Here is a 16332-nt window from a genome sequence, read left to right on the forward strand (position 1 = left end):
CAGAAAATATTTTGAGCTCTCCCTCATATTTGAAAGACAGCTTTGCTGAATACAGGATTCTTGGTGGTTTTTCTCTTTCATTATCTTCAATATATCACACCACTTCCTTCTTGCCTCCATGGTTTCTGCTGAGAGAATAGTCTTATTAAGCTTCCTTTGTATGTAATGGATCGCTTTTCACTTGCTGCTTTCAGGATTCTCTCTTTGTCTTTGACATTTGATAATCTGATTGTTAAGTGTCTTGGCGTAGGCCTGTTCATATCTCTTCTGTTTGGAGTACATTGTGCTTCTTGGATCTGTAATTTTATGTCTTTCATAAGAGATGGGAAATTTTCATTAATTATTTCCTCTATTATTGCTTCTGCCCCCTTTCCCTTCTCTTCTCCTTCTGGGACACCAATGATACGTACATTATTGTACTTTGTTTCATCCTTGAGTTTCCAGAGACGTTGCTCATATTTTTTCATTCTTTTCTCCATCTGCTCCTTTGCACGTAGACTTTCAGGTGTTTTGTTCTCCAGTTCTTGACTGTTTTCTTCTGCCTCTTGAGATCTGCTGTTGTATGTTTCCATTGTATCTTTCATCTCTTGTGCTGTGCCTTTCATTTCCATAGATTCTACTAGTTGTTTTTTTGAACTTTTGATTTCTGCTGTATACATGTCCAGTGCTTCCTTTACGGCCTCTATCTCTTTTGCAATATCTTCTCTAAACTTTTTGAATTGATTTAGCATTAGTTGTTTAAATTCCTGTATCTCAGTTGAAGTGTACATTTGTTCCTTTGACTGGGCCATAACTTTGTTTTTCTTAGTGTAGGTTGTAATTTTCTGTTGTCTAGGCATGGTTTCCTTGGTTATCCAAATCAGGTTTTCCCAGACCAGAACAGGCTCAGGTCCCAGAGGGAAGAAATATTCAGTATCTAGTTTCCCTGGGGGTGTGTCTTAGAAAATTGCTCCACCCTGTAGATGCCTCAGGTCACTGTGCTTTTCTGCCCAGCAGGTGGTGCCTGTTAGCCTATAATCCTTGACTGGTGTGAGGAGGTATGGCCGTGTTCCCCCAGGCTCTGGGTCTGGTTCTGAATGGAAAGGGCCCCACCCCTTTCCTCCTAGAGAAGACAGACCCCCCAGGTAGAGGTCATTAGCATTTCAATGGTCTCTCTCTCTGCTTGTGCTGTCTCCACCCTTCCCAGAGTCACAGCCCTGGAAACTGAAAATGACTGGGGCTTTCTCCACTGAGCCAAAAAAGAAACAGATAGTCCCCTTCAGACCCAGTCCAAGGCGACCCTCCGGCTCTCCCAGGTCAGTCGTCACCCAAAGCCTCTGTCTGTTTTTTGGGGATGCGTACCTGTAGTGAGCAGTTCATACTCGCTACTTAAAACCTCAGTTGGAGCTCAGCTGAGCTATATTTGCTTGCTGGGAGAGAGCTTCTCTCTGGCAGCAGGAGGCTTTGCAGCTCGGGCTATGGGGGAGGGGGTCTCCCGACCTGGTTCCGCAGGTTTTACTTACAGATTTTATGCTGTGTTCTCAGGCATTCCTCCCAATTCAGGTTGGTGTATGATGAGTGGATGGTCTCGTTTGTCCCCCCGCAGTTATTCTGGATTATTTACTAGTTGTTTCTGGTTTTTTGTAGTTGTTCCAGGGGGACTACTTAGCTTCCACGCCTCTCTATGCCATCATCTTGCCCCTCCCCTCTAGAGTTTTAAAAGAAGCAAAAATGTAACTAATTACAAAATTGTGCTGACAAAGGAATATTAAAAAAATATAGAATAAGAAATTATAGCGTATTTGTCTGGCATTTATACAGTGAACTAGTCTGTCAGTCACTTACTAGTATCTTGAAGTTCTAGTCAAACCTTCTTTTACACATGTGGTTTTCTCTGCTTGGATGCTTTTCCTTCTTTACTTTACTTCTCTAGATATTCTTTGTCATCTTTTAGTGCTAGCTTAAATCTCTGTTCCCCAGGGGAATCCCTCCTGATCCTCCCAATAGTAGTCCCCATCTCTTACAAGCCCTAAGCTCTTATACTATTCAGTATATCTCTTCTGTCTTCCACCCCTGCTAGTAGACTATAAGCTCCATGAGGAAACAGACTGCCATTACTAACACATAATAAGCACTGAATAAATAAAATAAATATTTTTTCAATAAATGAATTGATTGTTTTATGTCATAAAATTGGGAATATGTTTTGAGAAGAAAAATGATGAGTATACCTGTTATAGTTCTATCTGTTGTAGGCAGCTGGGATACAAATCAAGAGTGATGATTCTCAAACGTTAGCACTATGGAATCACCCAGAATTTGTTAAATGTAGATTACTGGGCCCCACTTCCAGAGCTTCTGATTCAGAAGATCTGGGTTGAGACCCGAGTATTCACATTTCTAACAAGCTCTCAGGTGATGTATTGATGCTGCGGGTCCAGGGACCACACTCTGAGAATAACTTATCTAGACAATAGAAGAGGGTTCCTAGTCTGATATTGAAAATATGAGAGTCATGTGTCTAAAAAAACAACAAAAACCATTTTGGAGGATGAGGTTTCATAGTCTCACAATCACAGTGAGTAGGAGAGAATCCTGGGAAATATCTGCATTTAAAGGGGGTGATCAGAGGAATGAAAGCCAGTAAAGGAAACTGAACTAGAGCAGTGAGTGAGGCGAGAAAGGGCAGGTATCACAGAAAAAGGCAGGAAATGATTTAAAAGCGATTGTGCACCATGCTTTACATTTGTTTACCTTGGGAAAAGTGGTGATAAGGGTAAGGTACTGAGAATGCAGGAAGCTTTGTGTATGGCATGATCCCAGTTTGTAACATTGTAAAGTGTGTATATATGATGGTTACTTTTTAAAAAGGTGATTTTAATCAAAATGATCAGGTGCTAATGAGAAGTCAAGACAGACCCAAAACTCACATCCTTTCTACTTGTCTGCTTCAAGATTCTGTTTTGTAAATGGAAGTGATAAATTGGAATGAATTTTCTATTCTTAGAACACATATGTAAAAGCTACCTGGTTAGTATAATAGCAGTTAGTTGTATATTAATAACACTTCTGAATTGGAAATGGGAAAAATCTGAAAGAACACTAGTATATGTATTCACTGAACTAACTTCAATTTTAGCTTTCTTAAATATTCATATTTTGACTAAATTGATGCATGTGAACAAATTGCAGTCATGGAGTGATAACCTTAATATTTATGAAAATGTTTACTGATATCCCAAATTCTAGATCAGTGGGATGTGATCATCAATTTGAACTGGAAAAATATAGTTTAAAATAAAATCTTTTTAATTGTATGTTGTGCTTTAAACTGGTAAACAGAAAGCAGGGTACTCTGGATGAAAACAGTTCTCAAAAGTAAGAGAAAAATCTTAGAAAGCATCTAATTTACCCATAGTACCTTGAAATTTCTTTGATATTCTGAATTTGTAGTAAGTATCCAGAAATGCTTCATTTATCATTAAATCAAATTTTCCTTTTGACTATATACGGTATTAAATGCACCCTGTATTTTGATTACATATTCAGTCTGCTGATTTCAGAACCAAAAAAAATATATTTTCCCTTGGAATTTTCCACTGAAATTTATTATTTCTACTCTCCCACCTTCTTCATTTCATTTACTTTTTCTTTGGCCTGACTTCCTGGCAGTCTGTTTTTCTTCCTCTTGCTTCATTCTCAGGCTGAGATCATAGCCCTCGTGGAGCAAATTGTTAAGGGCATTTAGATGTGGGATTTGAACAGAAGCCTACAATGAAAAAATGTACCATGTAATAAAGAGAAGAGACACATTATTTGGTATGACGAGTGCTTTCTTAGTCTATTTTTGTCATTTCAGTAATCCATAAAGATACATAGGACAATTGTGCTGAAAGAACCACTCCTTGGAAGTACCCTTCGCTCAACCTCACTGCCTCTGTCCCTCACTGATTGTTTTTATTCAAAAAAATTCACAATGGGTTTCCGATCACCTAAAAATACATTATTTAGCTTCAAGAACACGGATACATTCAAGAGTCCTAAATGTCTCTATATTTACAAGTATCACATCCTTACCACATTTTGTGATATTAGTAGATGCCTGTATGCTAAGCATTAGGAAAAAATATTAAGAGAATTCAGTGTGAAACTTTTGGTATAAAATATTGTTGTGTGATAAAGATGGATTTTTCATGAGTTCAAGCCTATAAGGATCACACGGTATGGGTTGCACTGAGATATGTAAAGATGGTCATGTTATGTGAACTGCATGCTACACAGTGCCTGGAACACAGGGTGTACTCAAATAAATGTTAATTCTCCTTAGTTCTTCCTTTTCTTCCCCCAGCTTATGTCGGAAATAGATCCAATGTATAGGGATGTTGGTAAGCTATCTTAAAATTAATGGTTCAGGAAATAATGCAGTTTGGCCACACTGCTGCCTGAATGAACTTTTTTTTTTTTTTAATAGTAAGGATTTGAAAATTTATTCAGAACAGTAACCAGTATGATCTGAGGGGTTTGTAGTGGCTGCATCTCCCAATCAGAGGGTACATGGTAGAGAGTTGTAGAAGGTTCTAGGGACACAATAGGCAAGAGCTCAAGTAGGGAAGCTACTGCATTTACATTTAAACTAGAGAGTTTAGTTTCTGAATTTATTTAAAGCCATGGACTCAGTTTAACTTTAACCTGGATAGAAAATGAAAGGCATTTTACAAGTACAAGAGGTAGCAAGAAATAAGGCAACAGATAATATGTCAAAGCTGGAACAAGAGCAGAGGTCAGGACACATCTGGCTATTAGCTTCGTCCTTGACTACTAAAAAGCCAACATTTTTGTTTCTCTGGATCGTCAGCATACCAAGTTCAGAAGTTAAGCAGATGGATTTCCAAAAGGATCCCTATATACATCAGGAACTGTGCACTGAGGAGCCATGGATTTGTGGTGATGAACTGAAAGAACCTTTAGAGAAACGGTTCTCAAATGCATTGTCAGCAGATTTGATAATTGGCAGGGCGCCTTGTCTGGAAGCTGGCTTTGTGGTTCATTGATCCTGCTCAACAGTTGATTAGCATCAGAGTCATCATAGTCTGCATTATCTTGAGGAATGTCAACTTTGCTGTGAAAATAACTGGAGAAAGCCCTGAAAGTCCCAGAGGAAGTCTGCTCTTCCATCCTTGCAGGTACAACAGGTGGCTGCTGCAGTTGTAGGTCCTTAAACATTTCTTTTACTTCCTTAATGTCTTTATTTCCTAGTGGGTCTAAGAAAGTGAAGGCATCATTGGAGATGTCCTGTGGAGCAGCAGTTCTGGGAAGTGGCTGAGGAGGAGCAACCAGAAGAGAGGGGGAGCATAGAAGAGGATTGGGCTGGCACATATTGCTCTGAGAAGGATTCCCCAAGGAGGATGTTGATGGCCAAGCATTAGCTGCCAAAGTTGCTAAAGGGCCCCAAACAGCAGGGGCTGGAGGGGAAGTTGAAGTTGCGAAGGATGAAGGCTGGTTCCAACCTGGAACAGCTGGAATTGTGTCAAAAATGAGTGACTGCCAAATCCTGAAGGTTGACCACTCACAATACCCTGTGAGACCATTGAAGGGGACTGATACAAGACTAAAGATGGTGGGGCGTTCCATGGTCCTGCCTGACGGAGTGTAACTGGTACACCACCTAGACCCAGCCTTACTGGAACTTAAACACCTGTTTTGAAGAGATCCAGAGGATTGGTGTGTTGGGCTGCAGGTTTTCCTGTAGGTGATGTCTGGCCTGGAGATTCTGAGACAGAAGGAGCAAAGAGGTCTGATGGAAGCAAGTCGCTGGCTGAAAATTTAGCAATCCTGCGTCTTCCTGGTTTGGTATTTTGTGGAGGTGGGATAATGGTTATGGAGTCATGGTGAGGACTAGACAGGGCTTTCCAAGTCCTGCTTTATGCCATTCGATACTGACAGTCCTTTGAGAGGGCTTCCCACAAAAGGGTTTGGGGAAGATTTGATATGAAAGCCATTCTTTTCTCTTTCAGATACCCCATTCTGAATTCTCACTGCTGATTGTGTTTGCCTACTCAAAAAGGGCGAAGAGCCTGCCCAAGCCTCCTGTTTTCCAGTCCAATTAGAGATTTGGTCAAATTGTTGACCAAAGTAATCAACATCACCATGCAGGGACCCATTACTCAGTGGAGTAGACAAGCTACTCAAATTCTCTTTCTTCTGATCTGGAGATTTGAGAGAATCCAATGAAGAAGACGTTGATTGGTCTGGTTGTGCATAAGGATCATCATGGAAAGGATCAGGATTGGGGTTGGGAAAGAAGTTGAGATTTGTAGAAAAAGCATTTTCAAGCAAGAAGGATGCCTGAGATTTCAGTTGAGGAAGAGAGCAGGAGGTGGTGCCATTTGTTAATGGATTTTCTCTTAAAGAATTCTGATTGGTGTCGATTTCAGAGTTTAGATCCACTAACAGGATATCTTTGCTTTCTGTTTGACTACTTAGGTCAGGAGGTGTAGACAAGTCCCCAAACAAATCCATGTGGTCAGTACCCAATTTCAATTTGTTAGCTTGGTCATCAAGAGTCAGGAGGCTTTTGCTCCATCCTCTACTGCTTTGTTGGCTTCTTTAATCTTTTTCTCTTCTTCTTTTATCTTTACATTGTAGATAACTTGAAACAGATATTTACAATCAACAACCAGTGGCTTGGCTTGTTGCCCTGTTTTTATGGCAAAAAACTGATGCTGGCCTTCTCCTCCACATGCAGAACCAAAGGCCCAGTTGTCTGTCACATCACGAGCAGTGAAAGAAACTTTATTCACTGGATGTTCATGTTCTATTGCCCCAGTTTCTCATCAGTTAATTTTATCCCAGAAAATGAAATGTTGACCCAGAGCTTTTGTTTGTGTTGTCCTTGAGACCGAGCTGCTGCTGCCATTCCCTTTAGTTTCATCATAGAATTTTGGCTCATTTTATCCACTTTTGCATCTGGCACATCATCAGTGCCAATTAGCTTGGCCTTGTATTTCACAACATCACCTTTAAACCTGGTCAAGAGGTACTCATCTGTCTTTTCAGAACCTTTCTTCTTTTCCTTCTTCGATGGGGCTTTTGGTGTGGCCTGTTTGTCAGGCTGACTGTTGGTTGTACTTGTCTCTACTTTGTTCAACATGGCAAGAAATCAGGCAGCAGGCCCTGGCTTTATTGGACACTTAGTATTACCGGTTGATTTCTGGTGGAGAAGTCTCCAATGAACATAACCTACAGACACATGCTAGCTAGTGACTCTGCAATATGAGCATGATTTCCCCATCCCCAGAGCCTCCAGGCTGCAGCCTGAATGACATTTAAAAACAAAAATTCAGTCATTCCTCTCTCTGCTTAAAAATTATTCAATGGTTTTTTTTTTTTTGTTTGTTTATTTTTTTACCACCTATGGGATATAGATTGAATTCGTTTGACAGGCCCTTAATATTTGAACTTGAAACCTTATTCCTACACTAACAACAGCTTTATTGCTTCTTTTTTTTTTTAAAAAAAATACTGTTTCAGGATGAAACATGCATTTATCATCTCAGAGCTTTTGCATACAGTCATCCTTCCTCCTGGAATGCCCATCCTCTTGCCTTTTGTGGCCACCTCCCCCAAGATTTTTGCTTGGATAATGCTTTCTTATCCTTGAAGTCCTATATCAAAGGCATCTCCATAGGGATGCATTCTCTGACAACTCCCTCAATCTGAGTTAGGCACCTCTACCCAATGTGTCTGTACTTTACTGCCATGTTACCTTTTTTATACTTTATTATTGCTCTTATTACTCTCATTGCTTTTCTTGCCTGCCTCTTAGCAATTACTTGAAGATAGGAAGATAGGGACAGTGTCCTTTAATGACTATGTCTCCATGTAACTAGGATCTAATTTTTGTTTAAAAATTCTGGTTGACTAAATGGATGATGAGGTCTGATGTATGGTGGAGGGTGCATAGAGGAGAGGCTGCACTCAAAAACTTTTCTGAATTAGAATCCATAGTATTGGTTGACATAAAGGCAACAACATGCATGTTTCTTTTATGTGCTTATTTTTTTCTGAGAGGCTAAACAGATTTTCTTTTTGCTTTTTGGCTAAAATAATACTGTAAGTGAAAGAAACTGTAGTTTTAAATTTAATAAAACAAAGTTGAGGGATTAGCAATGTATTTCAGTGTAGTAGTACTACAGTGGTTTGACCTTTGAAACCATCTTCCAGCTGACTGATTCTGGGGTACTTTAATCCACAGTCATGATCCTGCTTAGCAGGGTTCTTTCTTTCAGAGGGCTTTAGAACAGCTAATTGACCTCCACTGTCCACAGTGCAGAAAAACTGAGGTCAGAGATGAATAGTTGACCTGATTCTAATGAGATGGGTCCTGATTAGTCTGGAGCTCCTGACCCTGAGCTGTCTTCAGTGTTAGTGGCCATACATGTGTAAGTGCTATATGGTAAAAACAAGACTGACATCATTGAATTAATCAGACAAGAGCATAATTAGAAGTGAAAGATCTTCAGTTTCTAACTGCTGATGGTAGAAAATGAAGTATAATAAAGATACTCCAAACTTTAATGAGCTTTATTTTTGATTAATTAGCAAATTTTGATGAACTTCCATAATGTGACAGCTATCTATTGATTCACCTAATTAAGGATTATGAAAGTAAAAGGGACTCCTTTTCACTCTGATGACTGAATTTCCCCTTGAATCAACCAGACTGCTCAATTGGCTGCTCAGAATAATGTTGACCATGTTACATGTTTTGTTCAGTATGTGTGTGTGTATTAATGTGTATTGGATATGCGGGGTATGTCTATTGCATATTTTTGTTTTACTTTTGCATATTTCAACACTGAGAAGGGAGTATGACTTCAAACTGTGTAAGCACCACACCAAATGTCATGTGAAGAGTAGATTTTAATCATTTATCACTATTGATCTGCAAACCATTTGATTTATAGCATTCATTCACTGTGTGCTTATCCCAGCACAAGGTACTATGAAAAAAGACTGAATATCAATTCATTCCTCCCCCTCCCTCCCTTCCTTCCTTCCTCCTTCTTTCAAGCTATCTTCAGTTCTTTGTTATTTCTCTTTCATTCTTTCCTTTTGCTGTCTTGTGTTCAGCAAGATTAGTTGGTGTCATTGTAAAACCATATTACAATGTTTTACTATAGGTACAATGTTGTACTATGCATAAAAGAGCATAATATTAAATTCAAGCACTTAGAAATTGAGACGCCTATGGATTGGTTTAAATTTTGTAAAGGGAGCATCATAGGAAGTCTCATTACGTTTTTATTTTTCATAAAGTATTATCTTGGTGAAAGCAAATAAATTATTCATAGTGGATATTCCAGTTGTTCTGAAAACTGCATGGGCAATTTGAGTTTTATGTAATTTTAAATACCCCATTAGCTAATTTAAAGACTTGAGAAATTATTGTGTAGCAGTTCCAACACAGTAAAGAGTACCAGTTCAACTTCTACCTTATATCCATCCAAAAACACTTGAGTAAATATAATGTTTTCTATTTTGTCTTAAAAAATGTATAAGTGAAATGCCAGGCTACTTTGCATCTGTGGCAGGAGAGTGTTTAGATATATATCCTCCTCCCCCAGAAAAGTCCTACCATCTGGTAAGTCAGTTAAAGGGAAATTTAAGTCCCCCCTTTTTAACAGTATTTACAGTTTACACAGACAATAAGGAATTTAGGATTCTTTATAATGTACTAGGTTCTTAAAATTTTAAATGGAGAAAATTTGGTAACCCATGAAATAAAAGAGCTTTTTTCCCTCTCAAAAACAAACAAAAGTCATGATCAACCTAGGGACATGGACCATCTAAATTATTTGTATCCTGCTTTAGTCAAGGCTGTGCAATTTTATAAAACTAGGTATCAGGAATAAAACATTGTGCAGTGTTCAATATAGTACTGGAGAATAGTACCTTTGGTTTTGGAAGTTAGAAATTTTCAGCACTCTACATAGCAACATTTGGTACTGTTTAAACTATGAATGATAAGCAGGGAGTCAGTAGGTTTGTTATTCCTAAAGAAGAATATTTTTCATTTACAAAAATTCATTTTCCTTCCTTCCTCTAACAGTTAACATTCATGACCAGCATTAGGAACATTGTGGAAGCAGGTCTCTGGAATATTTATTGGCAACTATAATTTAACTAAAATTTGTACTAAGGATTTTTTTCAGTTGTAGGGACTTTATTTATAGAAATAGCAAAAGTATTTTAAAAATCAGACTCCATTTCAATGTCTACTGAGAAGTTGAGCAGGACGAAGCATGGGTGTGTGGCCAGCAGTCACTGTACTGGAAGTTGTTTGGCCCTGCCCAGGTAAGCCAGGCTCTTTTATGCTGTGGGATTTATCACCACTCCTTCTCCCATGACTACATCTTTCAGAACATTATCCAGGCAGTTGGGATATGTGTCTGAGTTCTGATCTCTGTCCCTACCCTGACTTTTTTTGTTTTTTATTATGAAATTTAACATATATACATAACAGTGATAAATTTCAAAGTACGATTCAACAAGTAGAGAGCACATTTCAAAGAATGTCATGGGTCACAGTTCCACAACTTCAGTTATTTCCATTATTGTAAAATAAATCATACATATAAAAATGTGTTAACTTTTGATATACAGCTCGACAAGCAGTTATACATTCATTTTCAAAAATTGTTATGGGTTACAGTTCTACAGTCTCAATTCTTTCTCCATTATGCAATGTAAGGTATATATAGAAAGATGAAGGCTTTCAAAGCACAATTCAATGAGTAGCTATAGAGCAAATTCCAAAGGATGCTATAGGGTTCAGTTCCACCATGTCATTTACCTCCTTCCAGCTATTCCAACACCCCAGCATCTAAAAAAATGTATATATTTATATAAAGTTTCAGTATCCAGAGACCTTTGTTAAATTTTGTTTGTTGCTACTCCTTCCTCTCACTTAATCTCTTTCTCCATCTCCAGGGGTGTCTAGGCAATGAGCACCCTAACTTGTAAATATTGAAAAGGGGTGTTGACAGTGTGGGGAAGGGGGCTGCATCTGATTGTTGATCTTAAAGAGGCTGTTGCCTCTGGTTTTAGGACTTGCCTGGCACAGGAACACTCTGGGAGATTTAAATTTCTGAAAGATAAAACTTAGTGAATCTTTCATAGAAGCTCAGGTAGGGACCTCTGTAATACTCTTCCTAGCCCTTTACTGTTCTCTTCACCTTCTGGAGCATCATTGATTCTTATATTTGTGCACTTCATGATGTCTATCATTTTCCTGAGATCCATTTCAATTTTTTTATTTTTTCACCCTTTGTTCTTTTATGCTTTCACTTTCCATCACCCTATCTTCAAGTTCACTAATTTGTTCCTCTGCCTCTTCAAATCTGGTGTTATGTGTCTCAAGAATATTTTTAATCTGATAAGCAGTTTCTTTTATTTCCATAAGATCTGCTATTTTTTTTAATTTAGTCTTTCAGATTCTTCTTTATGCTATTCTAGGGTCTTCTTCATGTCCTTTATATCCTGAGCTATAATATTGATGTTTGTGTGTATTTCTTTGATTAATTGCTCCAAGTTCTGTGTCTCCTCTGGCTTATTAATTTGGATGTTTGGGTTATCCTTATCTTTTGGCTTCTTCATATGCTTTATAATTTTCTGTTGTTTTTGGTCTTTTGGAATTTGCTTATCTTGATAGGGTTGTTTTAGGATATGGAGGATTATTTGAACATTTATGTATAATTTGGCAGAGCTACAGCTTGGTGGAGTGCACTTTCCCTGACCTACCAGCAGATGGCACTCCTCCTGAGCCACCTTTCACCCTCAAGCCAGTTCTCCCCAACTTTGTGCACTGAGTGCGGGTCCAAACCATGTGCAAGTCCAATCAGTGCACCAGGTTTCCAGATGCGCTGGAGACTGCCAGCCCTGTGTGCATGGGGTGTGTGTGTGCGTGCCCTGCGCGGTTTGGCAGGAAGTCTACTCCAGAACACAGTGGTCCCGGCCATTCCTGGGGCTGTGCCTCTCACCCTCTAGCTCAAGTGCCCCACGGTTCCTGTTTGCCATGTGCCCACAACTCCCTGGAATCGGGGGAGGTCTCCTGGCAGTTCTGTGTGGCGGTCTTGCCTCTAGGCTGTGCACACCGCAAGCTTCCATGGAGGAAGAATGGAGGCTGTCACAAGCCGACTGAATCCCGAATTCCCCAAACAAGCTCTCGGCTGAGGGGGCTGTGAAGGGTTATCTCCCACCCAACTGCAAAGATGGCTGCATGGGGTGTGGAAAGCTGCCCACTTCCACACTTATCTGCCTGCTCCAACCGCCTGTCCCTGGCATGGGGGCTCTTGGCCACGGGTCTGTGAATGGTTATCACCCAAGCCAAGTGCTGAGGAGAGTGCCTGGGTGTGGAAGGCTGCTCCCCTCCTCACTGGTTCACTGGCTCCAGCCTCCCATTCCCCAGCAGCGTTCCAGGCTGAACACTCACTGTTTTAAATGCAGTTTCTCAGTTTCTCCAAGTACACACTCACTATGGGTGTAGAAGTCCCTGCTCAGCTGGTGGAACCCTGGAACTGCTCTTCTGGAGCGCTTTCTGTCCTTTGTGTAGTATTTTTCATGGAGGAGAATTTTGCTTGGTCTCTCCTAATCCGACATCTTCCTGGAAGTGGCTGCCCTGACTTTTTCCCTCCCTCCCTCCCTCCTGCCATTGCTGGAGGAGTTGGGCTTATACCCTGGGTTCCTTCTTCTATTTTTCCTAGGTTGATTTAGCACTATGAATATGTGAGAGGTAGGGATGCATTTGTCTAAAACTGATCTCTTGTAGACTGTTTTCTCAGAAAAAGAATTGCCTCCTGCAAAATATCCTGGAAACCAGTTATGGCTCTGTGCCTGTGGCAGTGGTAAGCCACTGGTAAGCTTGGACTACAGTTCCCCCATCATGCCAGAACAGGGGTGGTACTTTCTTGACCAAGAATGTTGATGTGATGAATCCTGCTGGAATCTTCCTATGTTGTTGCAGCTACAGTTTCAAAGCTTGGTTGCCTTACCATTTGAAGGCCCATTTCTTAGCCTCATGCTGAGCTGGCAGGTTAGGGCTGGGGACAAGATTCTACCATGTCACATGACTCTTAACAGCCCCTCAGCAGAATTCATCTGGAAGATGTCTGTCTTCCACTCAGTTGTCTGGTGCGGTGTGATAGTTGTGTAGTGTCCCAGAGTGTGATGGAGCCAGGGAACCTGCATTCCCACCACAGATCCTGAATCTGAGAGGTTTCCCTGGTGGGTACTGTTCCAACAGGTCAGATGTATGCCCTGCTTGGGTGCTTTCCCTGTTTACACAATAATATTTGAATGGCCTTATATCTTTGGTGTATACAGTGTTGCTGAGATAAATATGGATGGCTGAATATTTTCTTAAAAATAAGTCAATTTGTTCAATTCATTCTACAAATGATTGAGTGTCTGCCTACTGTCTGGTACAAAGTGTACTGTTTCTTTTCTTATGGTAATAACAGACCCTGCTTGCAGTCTTGCAGGGGAATCATGTCCCGTATCCTGGTAATGATGGTCAAAGATGTAAGTGGTAAAGTAAAATGCAGAAGGTATTTTGAGACTTATAGAGGGAAATTACTTTCATTGGCAGTTTCTTGCAAGGCTCCTTAATGGCTTTAAGGATGAGTAGTATTTAAGTATGTAAGGATCAATTAAACAACATTCTACCTGGGAGAAGTATAGTGGAATTTAAATTTGGTTGGAGTGGAATACTTATTGGGGAAATAGTGGGAAGTTGTAAGACAAGTTTTATTGGGACCATAGAAGGCCTTGGATGCTAGCCTAAATGTTTTTATTGTATTTGAATTAATCTCCAGCAAGATTAATTTGGCAGTGGTATGTAAAAGGTTTTGGCATAAGGCTGACACAACCTAGGTGAAAGGTAATAGCTTGTCGTGCCCCTTATTTTGGATAGAAGACAGTACAAATAGAGATATAAAATTCAACCTACATAGAATGATAAGAGAGACATTGTATGACATAGTATATAAAACATCATATTACTACAGCTTAACAGAACAATGTAATTAATAGTGGTCATCATCAGAGTTAAGGCTATAAGTGGCGTGTGTGTGTGTGTACATATATATATTTGTGTGTGTATGTGTGTGTACATGCTTAAATTAACAGTGTATCTTGGTGAGCTGTCATGACTTTGCTTACACCACATGAATTTGTCGTATTGAATATTTATGTAAATAAGTGTGTCAACAAATGTGCTGAAAAATTCACCTCCAACCCTAATGTTTAGACATTCATTTTAAAAATTACATCTGCCTCTGTCATTTTACTTACTATTACCAGTCTAATTGCTCCTCAAAAGAAGTCAAAATAGTAATGATTAAAGACACACAAGAACATTATTAAAAGTCAGGGTAAAGGGTTAAAAGGTGTTATTATGATTGAGAACAAATTTCTCTCTGTGTTTCTGGTAGCCAAGGAAAGCATTACTATGATAAATTATAAATGCTCATTAGCTGATTGGGAAAAAAATACTTTTACTTTCTGACACCGAATGCTCTGAGAAATATACTGCCTATTATAAAAGGAATTTTGAACAAAAATGGGCAGTGTTGTCAATCTGTTTCACAGGATATGACATGGTTCTTTATGTAGTCATTTCATATACAAAATATATAACATATAACAAAAGTCAGGACAGAAAAGCGAATTCTGTGGGAAATTAGAGTAATTATTCTATATGTAGAGTTTTCTGGTGAAATGATTTGGTAAATGGAAGAAGTTTTAAGGGATTCTAGCAATGCTTTTCAAAATATGAACCTTACCAGAATGGTTTGGGATATTTGTTGAAAATAAGGACAAGAATCCTACTTAACAGAATCTTTGAAACCTTAGAAATACTCATTTTCAATGTGACTTCCAGTGATATGTGTATGAATGTGTTTATGTGTGTTTCTGTATTTATTTTGCTCACTAAGATTTGAGAGTCACTGTTCTTGAGGAATAATTGAATAGCTTTTTTCTTAATCTCTCTTTAATATCTGTTTTCTTAGCTGAGATTTTGTCAGAAGCTGTAGCTTCTGTCAAATGCTAGCAGGTTTCTGAAATTCAGGTACCTCTTGTTGAACAAGAGAAGGCCTGTGTTCTTTGGATGTCAGGAATATGTGTACATATAATGTGTATGTGTATATATGGCAAAGCTGGCATCATGTTATGAAGAGCTTGCCTTGTACGTTGCTCAGGTGGATGCCACCTTTCCACAGCTGGCTGGTGGTCTCTGGAAGTTTCTTAGTATGCGTAACACATCAGACTTCTCAGCTAGAGATATCACAGAAATAAAGGGGATTTGCCTTAGCTTTGATTATTATTAAAATGGGAGTTTCTGAGATATCAGAATGAATAAGGAAGAGAACTTGACTTAAATTATTTAAATGACAAAAAAGAAACGTTTACTTCTGAAACATATCTTTTATTATGCTAAATAATAGCATTCTATAACACGGGACAACCACCCACACATATCATCAATATATAATTCAATTCCTTAAAAAATATGTAGATAAATTGAGGAGCCACTGGCATAAGGGTCTCTATAATTTGCATCCAGAAGGGTTTCTAGCTTCACATTAGAGAATACTGCCCTATTTTCCTACCATGGATAGCTCTATCCAACTGGCCATTATCTTTGCCTGAAACCCAAAGAGAAATCAGCCTGGGCCAGATTCTTTGCAGACTTGGTTGAAAAGTTATCAGCTTTCCAGAACTGTTGAGGGTGTTGAATTCCCCCCCTCTGGACCATGTCATGGCTATTTGAGGCCAGCTTTAACTTGTTTCTGGATGAGAGGTAGCAAGAGGATTTCATTACACTATCCTGGATTTTATAGACAAAAGACATTTTAGAAGCAAGGAGACTGGTATTTTCTGTCACAATTGAAGACAATGTTTGGCTTTGTTTATTTTAGTACTACTTTGGGTCAACTTGATTTCTCTATGTCCAGACATTGTTCATAATCAGAGTTTATTGTTTGGATAAAAATATCCTAAAACTTCTGATAAAATTTAGCTCTGATTTTATCTGTTCAGTGGTTTTGAATACAAGGATACATTTCTGTTTTTTTGAGAGGAAGGTCACAAACCATGATTTAAATGAGCATAGGACTCAGGCAATTTGTATATCATTTCTTAGTCAGAGACTTACATGTAAGATAACTACATTCTGTTTCCCAAGGTTAACACAAAGATAATATTTTATTGTCTAAAATCACGGTTGAAGCTCCAGTGAACAAGTAACCCTTTTGGCATGAGTGGTATCAGACTTAATAAATGTTATAAAAG

At 39.0% G+C, this 16332-nt stretch overlaps 1 pseudogene; it reads right to left on the reverse strand.

Moving 5' to 3' along the window:
* Positions 1–4851: 4851 nt before the first annotated feature.
* On the reverse strand, positions 4852–7129 carry LOC119534974 (annotated as a pseudogene).
* Positions 7130–16332: the final 9203 nt, after the last annotated feature.

The sequence above is a fragment of the Choloepus didactylus genome, chromosome 5 (genome assembly GCF_015220235.1).
Source record: "Choloepus didactylus isolate mChoDid1 chromosome 5, mChoDid1.pri, whole genome shotgun sequence".
Classification (NCBI taxonomy): domain Eukaryota; kingdom Metazoa; phylum Chordata; class Mammalia; order Pilosa; family Megalonychidae; genus Choloepus; species Choloepus didactylus.